This window comes from Somniosus microcephalus, chromosome 5 (genome assembly GCF_052327205.1).
Source record: "Somniosus microcephalus isolate GS21.2 chromosome 5, FLI_Smic_1.0, whole genome shotgun sequence".
Classification (NCBI taxonomy): Eukaryota; Metazoa; Chordata; class Chondrichthyes; order Squaliformes; family Somniosidae; genus Somniosus; species Somniosus microcephalus.
The window spans coordinates 106,042,871-106,057,400 of record NC_140991.1 but is presented as its reverse complement, the minus strand read 5'-3'; positions in this window follow the sequence as shown (position 1 = coordinate 106,057,400).

Here is a 14,530-nt window from a genome sequence, read left to right as displayed (position 1 = left end):
ATCCTTTCCCACTGACGGACAAATGCGCATAATGCCACCGCTCAGGCGTCCCTCGCTGACGCCCTGTCCTCACTTTAAAGCTACTCTTGTGCCTTCCTGCTTTCAGCTGCTGAGGAGGAGGTGGTCCCTGAGGCGCCAGGTGCCAGGCCCTTGGAGGGGGAGGACGCCCAGGACGAGGAGGAAGCCGGCCCATCGGGCGAGCCCTCAGCCGTGCCAGGGGATGGCAATGAAGGGGGGACATCTGGCATGCAGGAGAGCCAGGGGGAGGTGTTGCAGGGGAGGGCAGATCCTGCTTGCAGTGGGGTCCAGGCAGGCGGCAGGGGTCGGCCAGCTCGGCTGGCTTCTCCCCAGCTGCAGAGTCCTCTCTCCAGTCCGGAGAGTGGCCTCGGCCAGGAGGTGCGCCTCCTGCAAGAGATCTCGGTGGCGTCTGACCGGCGCCACCATGAGTTCATGGGGGTTGTGCAGCAGGTGCCGCACGCCATCGAGTCCCTGGCTCAGGGTGTGGCAGCATTCGGGCAATCACAGGCCAGGGGGGTGGAGCAACTGGCCGCAGCGCACGCCAGGGGGGTCGAACTACTCGCGGCACTGCAGGAGGAGAGTCGCCAGAGAGGTGGTTCCTTCGACACACTGTCACAGCAGCTGGAGGCACATACCCGGGCAGTGTGGTCACTGACTTCTGCCACACTCGCTTTGACGCAGAGGCGTCGCACCCGCACCCGCCGCCCTGCTGCAACACAGTGGGCTGCCCTCCAGCACATAGCTGCGCCAGCTGAACTGCCAGGCCGGACGACTGCCACTGTGTCTGCTGAGCCTCGCGCGCCTGGCAGCAGCCAGCTTGCCCCCCTTGGAGCATCCGACACTGCCACTCCCCCAGCCAGGGTGCGAGGAGCTGCTGCTGCCACTGATGCTGGCCAGCCACAGCCGAACCAGTCAGCAGCCGGCCCCTCCCGGGACGTGCGTCGTGTTGGCCGACCCCCAAGGGCATCTGTCACGACGCATGGGGGCCCTCATGAGCCTTCCCCCAGCCTTGAGGCCGCCACAGGGCCCACGTTGAGGCGGAGCAGCAGGCCGGGCAGGGGCCGGGGAAGGCTCTCTAAGGACTCGCCCTCTCGGCACAGCCGCTAGAGTGTGGTCTCTGCGGCATTGTATATATGGGGGGGATTGTGTTTTGGGGGCTGATTTTTGTGGATGGCCGAAATTGAAGGCATTTTTTGTTTTTATGGGGGTCTTTCTGTTGGCGAGGGGGGCCCTTTTTTTGTTACGGCCAATGTTGAAGGCCATGTGGATGGCCAACTTTTGTTAGTCCTCCCCAGGTTGGGGGAGTGACATATGTTTGTGACTGTTTTTTGGGTGTGTTCTGTGTTTTTGAGTTTCATGTGGGAAGGGGCCTCAGTTTGTTAAATAAAGGTTTTTATTTATTCAGCTTGTCCAGGTGTCATGTTTCAAGTGTTTGCTGCGTTAACCGGCTGACGGCTTCCGGAGCGGCTGCCTTCAGGTGTGCTCATTCCCACAGGCCATTCCCTCACAGCGGGCCTAGAAGTGTCGAGCAATAAGCCCCCGGCGTACGGCCCTTGGGCCTTCTGGCCCCCTCCTGGCCTGCTCCTCCTCCTCCTCCCCCTCCTCCTCCTGATGGTCCTCCTGCTCGTCCTCCTCAGGTGGTGGTGCAATGTCAGGTGGCAGTGCCTGCGTCCGGCGGATAGCCAGGTTGTGCAGCATGCAGCACACGACGATGAACTGGGACACTCTATCCGGCGAATACTGTAGAGAACCGCCGGAGCGATCCAGGCAGCGGAAGCGTTGCTTGAGGACGCCTATGGTTTGCTCTATGACGTTCCTTGTTGCTTGATGGCTTTCGTTGTATGAGTCCTCCGCTGGGGTCCTGGACCCCGCTCCGCGCGCCATGAGCCATGTGCACAAAGGGTAGCCCTTGTCCCCGATAAGCCATCCCCTTGGTGGAGGCTGTGCCTGGAACATGTCAGCCACAGTAGTCTGGCGCAGGATAAAAGCATCGTGACTGCTTCCTGGGAAGCGGGCATTTACAGCTAGGATGCGCTGCCTGTGGTCACACACCAGCTGCACATTGAGGGAATGGTAGCCCTTGCGGTTGCGGTAAACCTCGGGATTGTCTATAGGTGCCCGCATAGCCGCATGCGTGCAGTCAATGGCGCCCTGCACCATGGGGAAGCCCGCGATCCTGCCAAATCCCACTGCACGCTGCTGCTGCCTCTGTTGGGTCATGGGGAAGGAGATGAACTGGTGTCTCCTCGCGAACAGTGCATCGGCGACCTGCCGGATGCAGCGATGTGCGGCGAACTGGGAGATGTTCGCGATGTCCCCAGCAGCGGCTTGGAACGAGCCGCTTGCATAAAAGCTGAGAGCCACCGTGACCTTCACTTCCACCGAGAGAGACGTCCTGGACATGAGCTGTGGCTGCAAATCTGCGTGAAGCAGCTGGCAGATCTCTCCAACCACCTCCCTTCTGAAGTGCAGCCTCTTTACACAAAGTGCCGCAGACATGGTGACATAGGACACCTGCTGCCGGTATTGCCTGGGTGCGTAAGGCCTACGTTGGCGACGCCTGATGGCCCTTCTGTGTCTACGCATGGCTGCCCGTCTCTCACAGCGTCTGCGAGCCCTCCGCACATAATGCTGCAACTCAATGTTGGCCCCCCATGCAGCCCCCATAATCAAGGTCGCAACAGTGAAATCAGCAAGAGTCAAATGTCAAAGCACTGGCCAGAAGCCAAAAAGACCTCTCCTATCTTGTCCCAAATCTGGAATCTCTGTCCCTTGGTCTCTGTGTAGAAATCCAAAGCAGTGAAGTCATTGCAGCAAAATGGCTGGGCTTTATAGGTCAGTGGAGGTGCCCTTTAATTTGCGCTGCCGAGGCCCACAGGGCCTCTGCAACGTTCCATTTTACAATTCCTAATAGCGCCATGCCCACATTGGGCGGGCGCCACTCAATTTCCGGTTTGGGGCGCTAAAACAGCGTTGCGTGAGGATATGACATCATAAGCTGCGCGCGCACCCGAGCGGGCGCTAACACTTTGCGCCGGCGCTAAATCTCAAATGAATTTGGGCGTCGGCGCAGATCGGTCTGCATTCCGGCGCTAAGGCTTTATCGACGGAAATATAGCCCTTTTTTGGCGTTAGCGCCTGGCGCAGCCAACTGAATTTCTAGGCCTTTATCTTTTAGCAAGTATCAGTGCTAAGAATCTGTGCAAATAAGCACGTTCCTACATTGTAGCTAAAAATACATTTTACTTTATATATTGCAGCCAAAGTTATGTTTTTCAATTCTTATGGATGTTGCTTTCTGTTCCAGTTAGGTGAGTGTAACAAAATTATTTATTAAAAGCAATTTTAAAATAAAAGGAACACCACTTTATCACATTCACACTGCAAACAGAATGGGATCATAACCAGCCTCCAACAAAATTTAATATTGGGCCAGAAATTGCTGAACGGGGCTTGCAGCCCCATTTTTGCACTTACCCCGCGCTCCTGCCGATCAGCTCCAGGGACGCCTGCACTTGCTGAAACAGAAAGAAGAATCCCGGGCAGCGTATGACGTCACGCCGCCCAGGAGTGCAGCCAGCGCGAAGCCAGGAGCGTGCAGTGCAAGTGAGACACACCCCTTGAGGTCTCAGTTTCACTGGACACGCCCCCAATGTTTCTGTCAAGCTGCTAAGCATTTTTACATGCAAAGCAGCAGTTTAAATAGGTTTTTGGAAGTTTTTTGAAGATTTTGGTAACTTTTATAAACTTTTTTAAATGTTTACATTATTTTGAGTAATCTGAAGTAGTTTTAAAGAGAATTAAAGCAATTTAAAGACTTTTAAAAGCCCTAAAAGAATTTTTTTAATTCCATTTATTTATTTAGCAATGTCGTCGTCATACGTGTCTTCACACTGTTCCCTTTGGGGAACTGTATGAAGTGGTGGAAGGATTTATGGCCATGATTAACGATCATTCCGTGACCGTAACCATCTTTGAACCAGCCATTAGGGCGGTTAGTCCTATGGCGGGAGGGTTTTACGGGCTCCCACAAGCTATACAAGGAGGGGGGGCCACCCACACCCACGGACGCAAATATCCCACTGGATGTCAACCCAGAATTTAGAGCCGGAGCTCCGACTCCACTTGCCGGGACTGTCTGGAGCGGGGTTCGAAACCCTACCCTGATCTGGCCCAGCGGCGGGGATCCTACCGCTATGACAAAGGCCCAATCCGATTAGCAACGTGAAATGGCAGCATAGGGCTCCAGTCATGGGGAGGGAAAAGGCGCAGGAAGCGTATGGGTGTCACCTTTTGTGCGGAGTGGGCCTTTTGCGTAGCAGTAAGCATCCCCGCCGCTGGGCCAGAAGGAGTAGGGTTTTGAACCCCACTCCAGACAGTCCCGGCAAGTGGAGTCGGAGCTCCAACTTTAAATTCTGGGTGGACATCCAGCGGGATACTTGCGTCCGTGGGTGTTGGTGGCCCCCCCCCTCAGATGGGTTGTGGGAGCCCGTAAAACCCTCCCGCCATAGGACTAACCACCCTAATGGCTGGTTCAAAGATGGTTACGGTCACGGAATGAGCGTTAATCACGGCCATAAATCTTTCCACCACTTCATACAGTTCCCCAAAGGGAACAGTGTGAGGATACGTACGATGATGACCTCTTGCGCAATGCACCTCCTTGGACCCTCAGTCGCAGATGCGAGGGGGCAAGTCCTGCAATTGTTAAATTTTTCATTTTATTGACATGTAAAATGTTGGCCCAGTAATTCCCTTCCAAATGCGCGAGTACGGTCGGGGTACTTACACATCTGGCTGGATGAAATGCCGGTTTTCAGCATGCACAGTGCATGTGGGGAAAACCGGCATTTCCTGTCCTCTGAACGAAGGGGTTCAGAGGCAGAACGCGTGCGACTGCACAGGCAGCGCGTGCGCAGTATAATTCGCCGCTTTCATTAATGCTTTCAGTGAGGTCAAGTCACTACAACTTACACATGAAAAAAGCATGGGTACAGTTGCTCCAGAGGCTGCGGAGGAAGATATTTATTATCGTGGAGCTTCTGAAAGTATGTATGTCTGTATATATTCCTTTGCGTGTTATGTATATATTCCTTTACTTATGTGTATGAATGTATTATTTAATTATGACTTTCAGAGAAAGTAACTTATTGGAAAATCATAATTAAAAACATATATTCATACACATTAGTAAAGGAATATAAAACATACATACATATACGTAAACGAATATATGTGGACATACATACATAACTCATTCTCACATTCCATTCACACAGCCACAATTGCTCCTTCTACCTACCGTTCTGAAAACCCTTTTAAATAAAAAAAATTTTAACTTTAAAACTTACTTAAAATTTCTTAAAATAACTTCCCTCCCTTTCCCAAACAAAAATATTGCATTTCAGAAGCTCCACGATAAAATATATCTTCCTCCGCAGCCAATGAACAACTTTACACTTGCTTTTTTCAAGTGTAACTTCTAAGGACTTACCCTCACTGAATCCATCATTGAAATCCACAAAGTTCACTGCGCAAGCGCTGCCTGTGCAGTCGCATGCGCTGTGAATAGACCTCGGGTCTGGAAATGCCGGCGCTCCCCGCATGCGCTGTTCCTGCTGAACGCCGGCATTTCCAACGGCCAGATGCGTGAGTACCCCGACCGTACTCACGCTTCTGGCCGCGAATTTCTGGCCCATTATGGGCAGAAGACAAAACGTTTCAGACAACCCCTGACCATGATCTGGAGCAGTGGCCGCGATTTTCCCTACCTCGGCGGGTGTGGTGCAGCCGGGGCGGTGGCAGGTCCCAAACTTGCTGCAGGCTCCAACCCGCTCTCTTCAAGCGATTTTACCCTGATTGGGCTTGTTAAGGCCGCCCAGCGTGTTTGCCAGCCAACTGAAGGAAGCGAGTCTGATGACGTCACTTGATGATGCGTCATCAGCCGGTTTCCTTAAAGGGACCATGTGCAAATTTATTTTGAAAGTTGTGCTGTCAGTGTTCTACAGCATTGAGGTGCTGCAAACACTGACAAGCATTGCACAAAGGTGCACAACTGCACCCAGGCTCTCCCATGAATCCCTCCATATGCTTATGGAGGGAGTCACAGCACGCAGGGAGATTCTCTGCCCTTCCCATGGGCGGAAGAGACCTCCCCAGGAGACCAACACAGCCTGGTTGCACATTGCACAGGAAGACACAAGCAGGGATGTCATCAGGAGGACCAGGCTGCAGTGGCGCAAACCATTCAATGATCTCAGCAGATCACAAAACATTACTGCAAAGCCACACTCAACGTCATCCTGCTGTACCACTCATCACATCCCCATCACTCTGCCTTCCCTACCCTACTCCTGCACATCCTTACTCACACCAACTTACCTTGCACCTCCACTCATCCCTCTCTATCTACATTATCACTTCCCCATCTCACTAACCACCCCTCACGCTCACACTCATCCTAATCCAATCATACCAACTAACAACACACAAGTGTAGGCACTTGTGTGTTTTAGCCAATGTTCATGTGAAGTTTCTGCTAATGTGGTGTCAAACATTGAAACCTTTATTTTGAACACTTTGCGTTCTTGGACAGAACTGTGTGCACCTTTGGAAGTGGCTTAGTGAGTTGCAGTGAATGGTGAGACATAACAGGAGCCCCCGCAATGGTGATGAGTGTGAAAGGAATGGCTTGGGCATTGTAGGGATGCTTTATGATGTTGGTGTGGGGTGGTGCCAACCTTGTGCATCATGTGCCAGTCAAGGTGTACAGCATCAAGTGAAGTAAATGTGGCCATGGTGAGGCCATCCCTGGCGTCCCAGGGCTGATGCCCTGTGTCCAGCTGATTACGGAGAAGGTTGATGCTGTTGTTGATGCTGCTGGTGTGCCTGGTGCTGCTGGTGTTGGGACTGATCATGGTGGGATTCTGAGGACCAAGTTGAAATAGTTTCAAGGGCACCGATGCTGATGGAATAGATGGTAGACTTGAGATGACAGAAGCGGTCTGTCAATGGTAAGAGAGGTTGTTGCAATGAGGTGACACTGGATACAGAGTTTACTCCAAACACTTGCAACCTGCATAAAGCTCAACCTGTCTTCCAAACGCAGTAAGCAATAGCTTCTGAGCTTGGAAAGTGAACAGATGTGAGATGGGAACTTTTATAGCACATTTGCAGCTGTCAAGTAAAGAGATGATTCCATGGTCATACATCTCCCAACCTCCTTACCTGAGGTGATCCCCGAGCAGCGTGGACCCCATGGCCAAACTCGTAAAATTTAAAGGTGTGCTCAAAATACTTTTTAAGTGGCTCTTAACAAGGTGATAATGACCTAAATTGCCTCCCTGGCCACTGCGTGTCAGGTCTGCTCAGCGTTGACAGACCCGACATCTGGGAACGTCACATGGTGGGAGGTTGATAGCGGGTTCCCAACCCACTGTCAAATATTTTTTTTCCCACCCAACCCGCCACCCGCTGACCCCCAAATATTGCCCCCAGTGTTTCAGTCAACTCTCATTACAACACATGTACGTAGATCCAACAAATAGATTTGAAAATGAGAATATCCTTTACTAAAAGCACATATCTGATTCTAAATGCCAGATGTGCTATTTTATCATTATGAATCAAATAGAGTTTGGGTTCAATATCAATTATTCACCACTTAAAGAGAATATATTGTTGCTGTGGCTCTGGAATAAAAATGCAATTGAAAACAACACAAATCCACAACAAAATATGCTGATACCAATTTAAAAAGAACAACTGAAACTCTTTCAGAGATATCAGGCTTAAACTGTAATGACTTTGAAAAGAGAGAAAATACAAGGCACTCCAATCTCATGACAAGGAAAATAGAATGCTACATTAATAATAAATGCTTAAAAGGAAATCATTGACACCGAAAAGTTAGATAGGAAGCTTCTCAGTGATATTTTTATAAGCAGAGCATAATGATGCCATTTGTATCTCTAATCATTTCTCTACAAATAAGAGTAAAAGTATCTCTTAAAATGTGTATTCTAAAACTACCACCCACAAAAACAGTATTCCAAAAGTTCACAATTCAACAATTTAAACATTCCCAGTGAACAATATGGTTGTACCAAATTGGAGTTCAATTGGAACTCAGCCAGCCTTAACATCCCCAAAAGGACAACAGAGGCCCTTTATAAACTATGAAATTCAAATGTCTCATATTTTTTATTAGTAATATTAGTCAGCCAACAAACTAGCACTCTCCCCTACCTTCCTCTTTTAAATCTCCCAAGACATGCATCCTCCACCAACCTAGAGAGTGAAAAGCAAACCCATTTTCTAAGCTTCTGCCAATGCAATGGCAGAGCCAGACATTAGAAGAGGGGTAAATGTGGTTCGGAGTGGTTTTCTTCTAACCTCCTCTTCTTTTCTGCGGGGAAGCATTATGCTTTGCACCTCTTACTGATAGCACTGTGAGAATGGCAAATCTTCACATGGTTATCACAAACACCAACTCATGTTTTATCCCTCCACACTGCCACACACATGTTAAACCAAATCAAGGTAACAATATTGTAAAAAGGATCCAATGTGCTTGTTTTTTTGAGGTGAAGGCTTAATCCTACCAGCCCGCCTTTATCCACTGCCAGTAGTTTCTCCCCACATCGTTTTTCATTCACATGCGACAGTTGAACTAACTTGGAACATTGAAATGCCTGCACATCACTAAAATCATCTTAACTGACAAGATAAAACCACCTTTGTGAGACATTTCTATGGCAAATAAATCAAAAACCCAAACAGGAAAACACTTTCAAAATAACTTGAAAATGGCTGCACAAAAATAAATCAAAATATGCTATATTTATTATTGTACTGTGTTATGAAAGAACAATCATACAATCTCACTATACTAGGAATTATTTTCTGTTGAGAACTTTTTTATATCACACAACCTCATATCGCCTGTGATCAGGAGTGTTACACATTCTCTGTTAAACAACACAGAAACCAGTATATACTGGATAAGCAAATGATGGCTGGGATTTACTGAAGAATAGGCCCAATGATTATAGAAGACTGCAAAATCTCATGTCATATCAGAAGACTGCATAACCGTCTTCTCTCTCTCCGCTCCACCATCTTTGCTTTTGGTCCATGTGGTTAACTATTTGTCACATCATTCAAAATTCATAAATAACATTAAATTCTGCTCAATGTTGTTTATCTTCTACTTATCATTCATAAAGCATAATTTTTAAACAAGATTTTATATTCATGACAACAACAGTATAAGTTTAGGTTTTACCTGTGTTGTATTTTTATACCATAATCAACAGTTTTATAATGTAACATGTCAAAGCTAACTATAGCAGGCACCATGAAGATTCACTGCTCCACAAATATGTTCTTTCAGCCCTTGTGTTCTAATTTTACCTTTAACTCTTTAATGACATTTGCTACTCTATTAGGGGCCAAACATAAATTTTGGTCTTCATTAGTTTGTATAGAACCCAATGAGGATGAAATTCAACTTTGGTGGGGACGCAAAACGAATGATAGTGGATCAGCTGCCCATTATACACCTACCTGGTTTTCCTTTCCATTGATGTCACTAGAAAGGAAAATCAGTCAGGGTGCGCAATGGGCAGCAGCTACACTACCTCCCATTTTGCGCCCTCCTCCCTCTGAAGTTGAATTTCACCCCCAATGAACGAAAGCACAGTACAAAACTGTATTCTATTTCTGAATCACGTAAGTGTATGAGTTTAATAAATTAAGAAAAATGATTTTTGTGCGGCTGTTAAGACTGTATCATTATACCAAATTATAGGGTGTTCCGAATTGTAACTGTAATAATCTTGTCTCTTCTAAGTCGATACATCTGTCATACCAGCCATCGAAATTGATGGATCCCCAGCACGGCACATAACCAGCTCTTTAGTTCATTCGCATATTTTAGACATCCAACCACCATCTAGTTTCTCTAACCTTTTCCCATTTTTCTAATGTAGGTTAGAGGGAGTTCACTTCCTGCTGAGTGTCGTTTTGAACTCTCGCCCACACTCGGACTTCAAAGCATCAACTGTGTAGCTCTACAACAGGTCATTAGGAACTCGCACTTACCAGTGTTGTGGTATTTTTATAAATCAGTCCTCCTTAAAGCCTGTGCAGATTGCTTCCCTTACCCAATTCCTCCACTATGTCAACCCACCATTCAGCCTGGTACCAATGAACAGCACTTTGGATACAGCTATCTTAATAATATGCAATTATTCTATTGCTCCTCCCAGTGATGCTTATCTAGGAACTGCAACAATTTAAAGTGTAGCAGGTGGTGAAAATTTGATGGACAAGATATCAAATCAAAGCAATCCCACCAGCCAGGACAAAAGTGAAAGTCTGGTTGTCTGATTGAATCCGGGCTTAGTTCTCTGTTGTCAGCTGAAGCTGTTACAGGGCACAAATGAGCATTAGAACACTCTCCCATGTCTACTCTAAACATTTTTCTTATTTCAAGCTCCTTTTCCTAGTCTGTAAAGACATATTTTGCCTCTACTTCCCTTGAATGTTATACTCCAATAGCTATCCCTCAACTTTCGACTTCAGTCGTGTTACATTAGCCTCCAAAATATAGCTTAAAATATTCTTATACTATCTACCATAGTCAAGGATGACTGAGTAGCTCATGCACACATTATATTTTACTAATCTAATCTTCGTTTTCAGCCTCTAGCCCATCCTTCCATTTCACATAGTCTACTTGGAGTACTGTGCTTCTCTGCATCTATCTCTCCAAATCAGACTGTACTTTCACAAATCTAGCTATATTTAGGCTGCTCGTTGATTTTACCGTTAGCTAGTGCAATACATTACCCCGCTCCCCCCGCCCCACCACCACCACACACACACCTATTGCCTTCCCTACAGAGCATAAAAATGTTTCATTCCCTAACCATCAAAGGAATAAAAACTAGAGGCACACGATTGTCACCATTTTTTATTAAACTACCACCTCGTCTGCCAAGAGACTAATGAGTAAAAAAAAGGAAAAACAAAACCCTCACACCTTTGTTGAAAACACCACTGGGAATATTAACGGCGACAGTACTTTAGTAGAAAAAGAAAATGCTCAAAATCAATCTATCCACCGAAGCAAGAGAATGCAAGTTAGCCAAAGCTGAAAGTGATCTATGGAAAACACGGCAAGAATAATTCTACTTCGTTTTGCCTTTGGCTCCACGTCCATTAGTATTCTAAATCTCACACACCGATTCAGAAAGAACGGGAATGATAGACATTCTCAGTGAGCAAGGTTACTTTTTTTGTAATTCACATTGAACTAGGGCATAAGAACTTCTCAGATTGATATTGTTTACAATACATTGGCGTTTAAAATGGAAGAATTATTTTCTCTACTGCCCCTTCGCTATTTGTGTTATGCAAATCAATACTTAACATAATTTTCTTGAAAGAGTTAGAATTTCAAAAGGGGGTAGAATATAAAGCCTATTCTTCTTGCGATATTTACATAGCACTAACATGTGAAAACCAACTTCATTCAACCATGAACTGGATATTTAAACCGTACTCTAAAATGTCTTACTTTTATCTATGACGGACATGATCACGACAACCTGACCTTGTTATAATATTTAAATTCCCTTTAAACTAAAAAAAATGTTTAAAATATAAGCTTGCGCACTTGGCCATGGAATTTGTGTGTCATCTTTGCTGTTTATCTGAAGCGTCAGTTTTAAGGAGCTTTTTAAAAAAAAATCCTTTTGCATGTTAGAGAAGACAGTTTTTCATCAACATTCAGAAAGCCTGGTGGCAGTTCTGAGCATGTGAACGCTCCTCTCTCTGCTCCCAGGTGAGCAGACGCTTTGCTGGGTGTCATTCTCAGGGATACAGTGTAACTCAGGTACACTGCAACTCCGCTGAAGAGAATTGGCCAGCGCCTCCTGCCACCTTCAGCAAATACAACTGCAGCATCTTTTCCACACATCTTTAAAAGTTAAAACTACTAACCGAACCAGCACAGGCCAGGGCTTGGGGATCGATCTGCTCGGTTTAACTCGGGTCTACAGTCGTGTTGTTGGGAATGTAAAGCCGCAGACCGAGCCCACTCGTGAGTACCTTCAAACCATGAAACTCACCCAGAGCATTAGTCTTAAACCCGGAGTCAACGGTGGCTTACACTTAACTGATCAAAACTGCTTACTGAGTTAACATGTCACCAGCATATTGAACCGAGCATCCCAACACGTTCCATTCAGAAAACAGAATATGCGACCAGCCGAGTCGCTGGAAGTACCAAGCTATAAGTTGCCATATTACCACATCATTGGTGCAGCTACAATTTACACCGACATTAAAAATAGCAAGTAGCATTTAAAGGCAAAACACGTCAATACGTATGGCATTTAGTTTCCCCAATCTGTCATTTATGTGCAGAAGTAGACGAAAAGCATCTCTACTTTAAAATATAGCAAAATAAAAGTGCACCTCTGCTTCCCCATACGATGGAGAGATCAACTTATCGAGGGGTTCCGTTTAAAGACATCTTTCAGTTTTGACTTCATTAATTGGATTTTACATTATACAGCTACACAGCATTACTTGAACAGCTGAATCAAGTAGGTTCCCCTAAGCCAGAATAGATGACATACCTTGTCGTGTATATATATAACCTGCAAAACAAGTGCATACATATTCTAAAAATAATGGTACCATCCCCACTCATTTATTGAAGCAGTCTGCCCTAAATAATAAAAGTACTGCAATGGGCCAGAAGGCTATGTTGTGCCAATTCGTGCACTGCATTATTCCGATTAACGGGAACTAACAAGTGGCACTGTAAATAAATTATAATTTAAAATAAACCACAAGATAAACGCCTGCATCGATCTATAGACTCGATTACTCCATTCCACGCAGGCGGCTTTGGAGAGGGAGGAAGATTGCAGTTTCAGCACTTCGTATTGCAGGATACCGCAGAGCTTGGGAAATGATGGCAAAGCCCCACCGGCTCCAAGGACCCTGTCGGAAAGCATGCCCGAATACATTGTACACTCGGCTCTGGGACTCTCAGTGCCGGCCTGAGCTTTCCACAACTGCTGCTGATGTTCTCTACTTACGGGATGCTGCCAGCCCCACACTGCTACTGATGCTGCTGATGCAAATCCAGAAAAGCGCCGGTATCCTGCGTAGAAGGAGCCCAAACATCGTCCACTTCATTCACAGCCGGTTGCAAAATAAAAAAGACAAAACTAATAATGACAGCAGCTTCTTTTTTTCTTCCGTCTCCTTTATATCGGAATAATAAATAATAAATATGCAAAATTTCCTGTCAGTGGGGCGAGAGCCCGCTGCTCTTCGCTCTCCTCTCTCTCTCACTCAGTCTCTGATCTCGCTCTATGATAAAATTGCTACTCCAGCTTCCCCTCTCTCTCCTTCTGCCCAAATCTCCTTCCGCGCTCCTGTTTTGCACAGACTGCTGCCACCCAGCTCACTGCTCAACACATACACACTGGCTACAGGAAGAGGACCGGGAGGGGAGCCCAGGCAGCAATTGGTTCCCCCCTTTTCTGCAAGGTGCACTGTCTGTCTGCGATTATACCTATCGTTCTTTGCTAGGAATTCGAGTGTTGTTCCCAGGTGTAAGGTGATGGGGAAGGCGAGAGGGTTGAGGTGAGGGGCAGTTTCTGCCTCGTCCTCCCACCTCCGGCTGCAGATGGTCTCGCCCTCCAGGCTCACCCTCTCGAGGGCTGAAAGCGGAGCGCCGCTCCTGCCGCACGCTCCGAGATGTCCGTGCGGTCCTACCGCCCGCCAAGTGACCGGCTGATTAAAATTTGACCGCAGTGTGTTACTGCATAGATTTTGTTGCTGCGTTCAGGTCCGCGCACACCAAGGCAAGGGGAAAGCGCACAAACAGAACAAAATAGTGATTTCTGGCTAGAAAAAATATATCCAACTGAAAACAAGTATCTGTTCAACAGACAGTTTTGACACGTCTAAATGAATGTCGCGTTGCTGTAAGAACTGCTCCAGCTGCCACAAACTATTGGGCATGTACTATTTTATGTTTATGCGTGCATTAATCGGTGGAGAGTGGCACATTTAAAATGCTTTTCTACACACTGTAGCGAAAAGCAACCTCAAGTAAGTACGTGACGTAAGCAGATTGTTTACCTGTGTCTAGATTTGTGCACATATTTCACACACCCACATATTATACATATATAAAATAAGCCTTAAAACAAAGATAGCGAGATGGAAAGCAGTGTCGATTTGAAACAAACTGCACGACAGTGTGATGTTGGCATCACCTTTCTCACGGGTTTGCAAGTTTCTCGGGAGTTTGTTACAAACTGAGACAGCGCCCAAAGATTGTCCTTATTTCGTTAAAATAGGTTTTTCCACTTGAGGCGTAAATTGGGAAATTCTTGACTGAATTATTATTTACAATAAATCAGGTGACGCAGACTTCTCAGCGTCCACGTAAAATGGGAAAACATTTAACATCAAATTT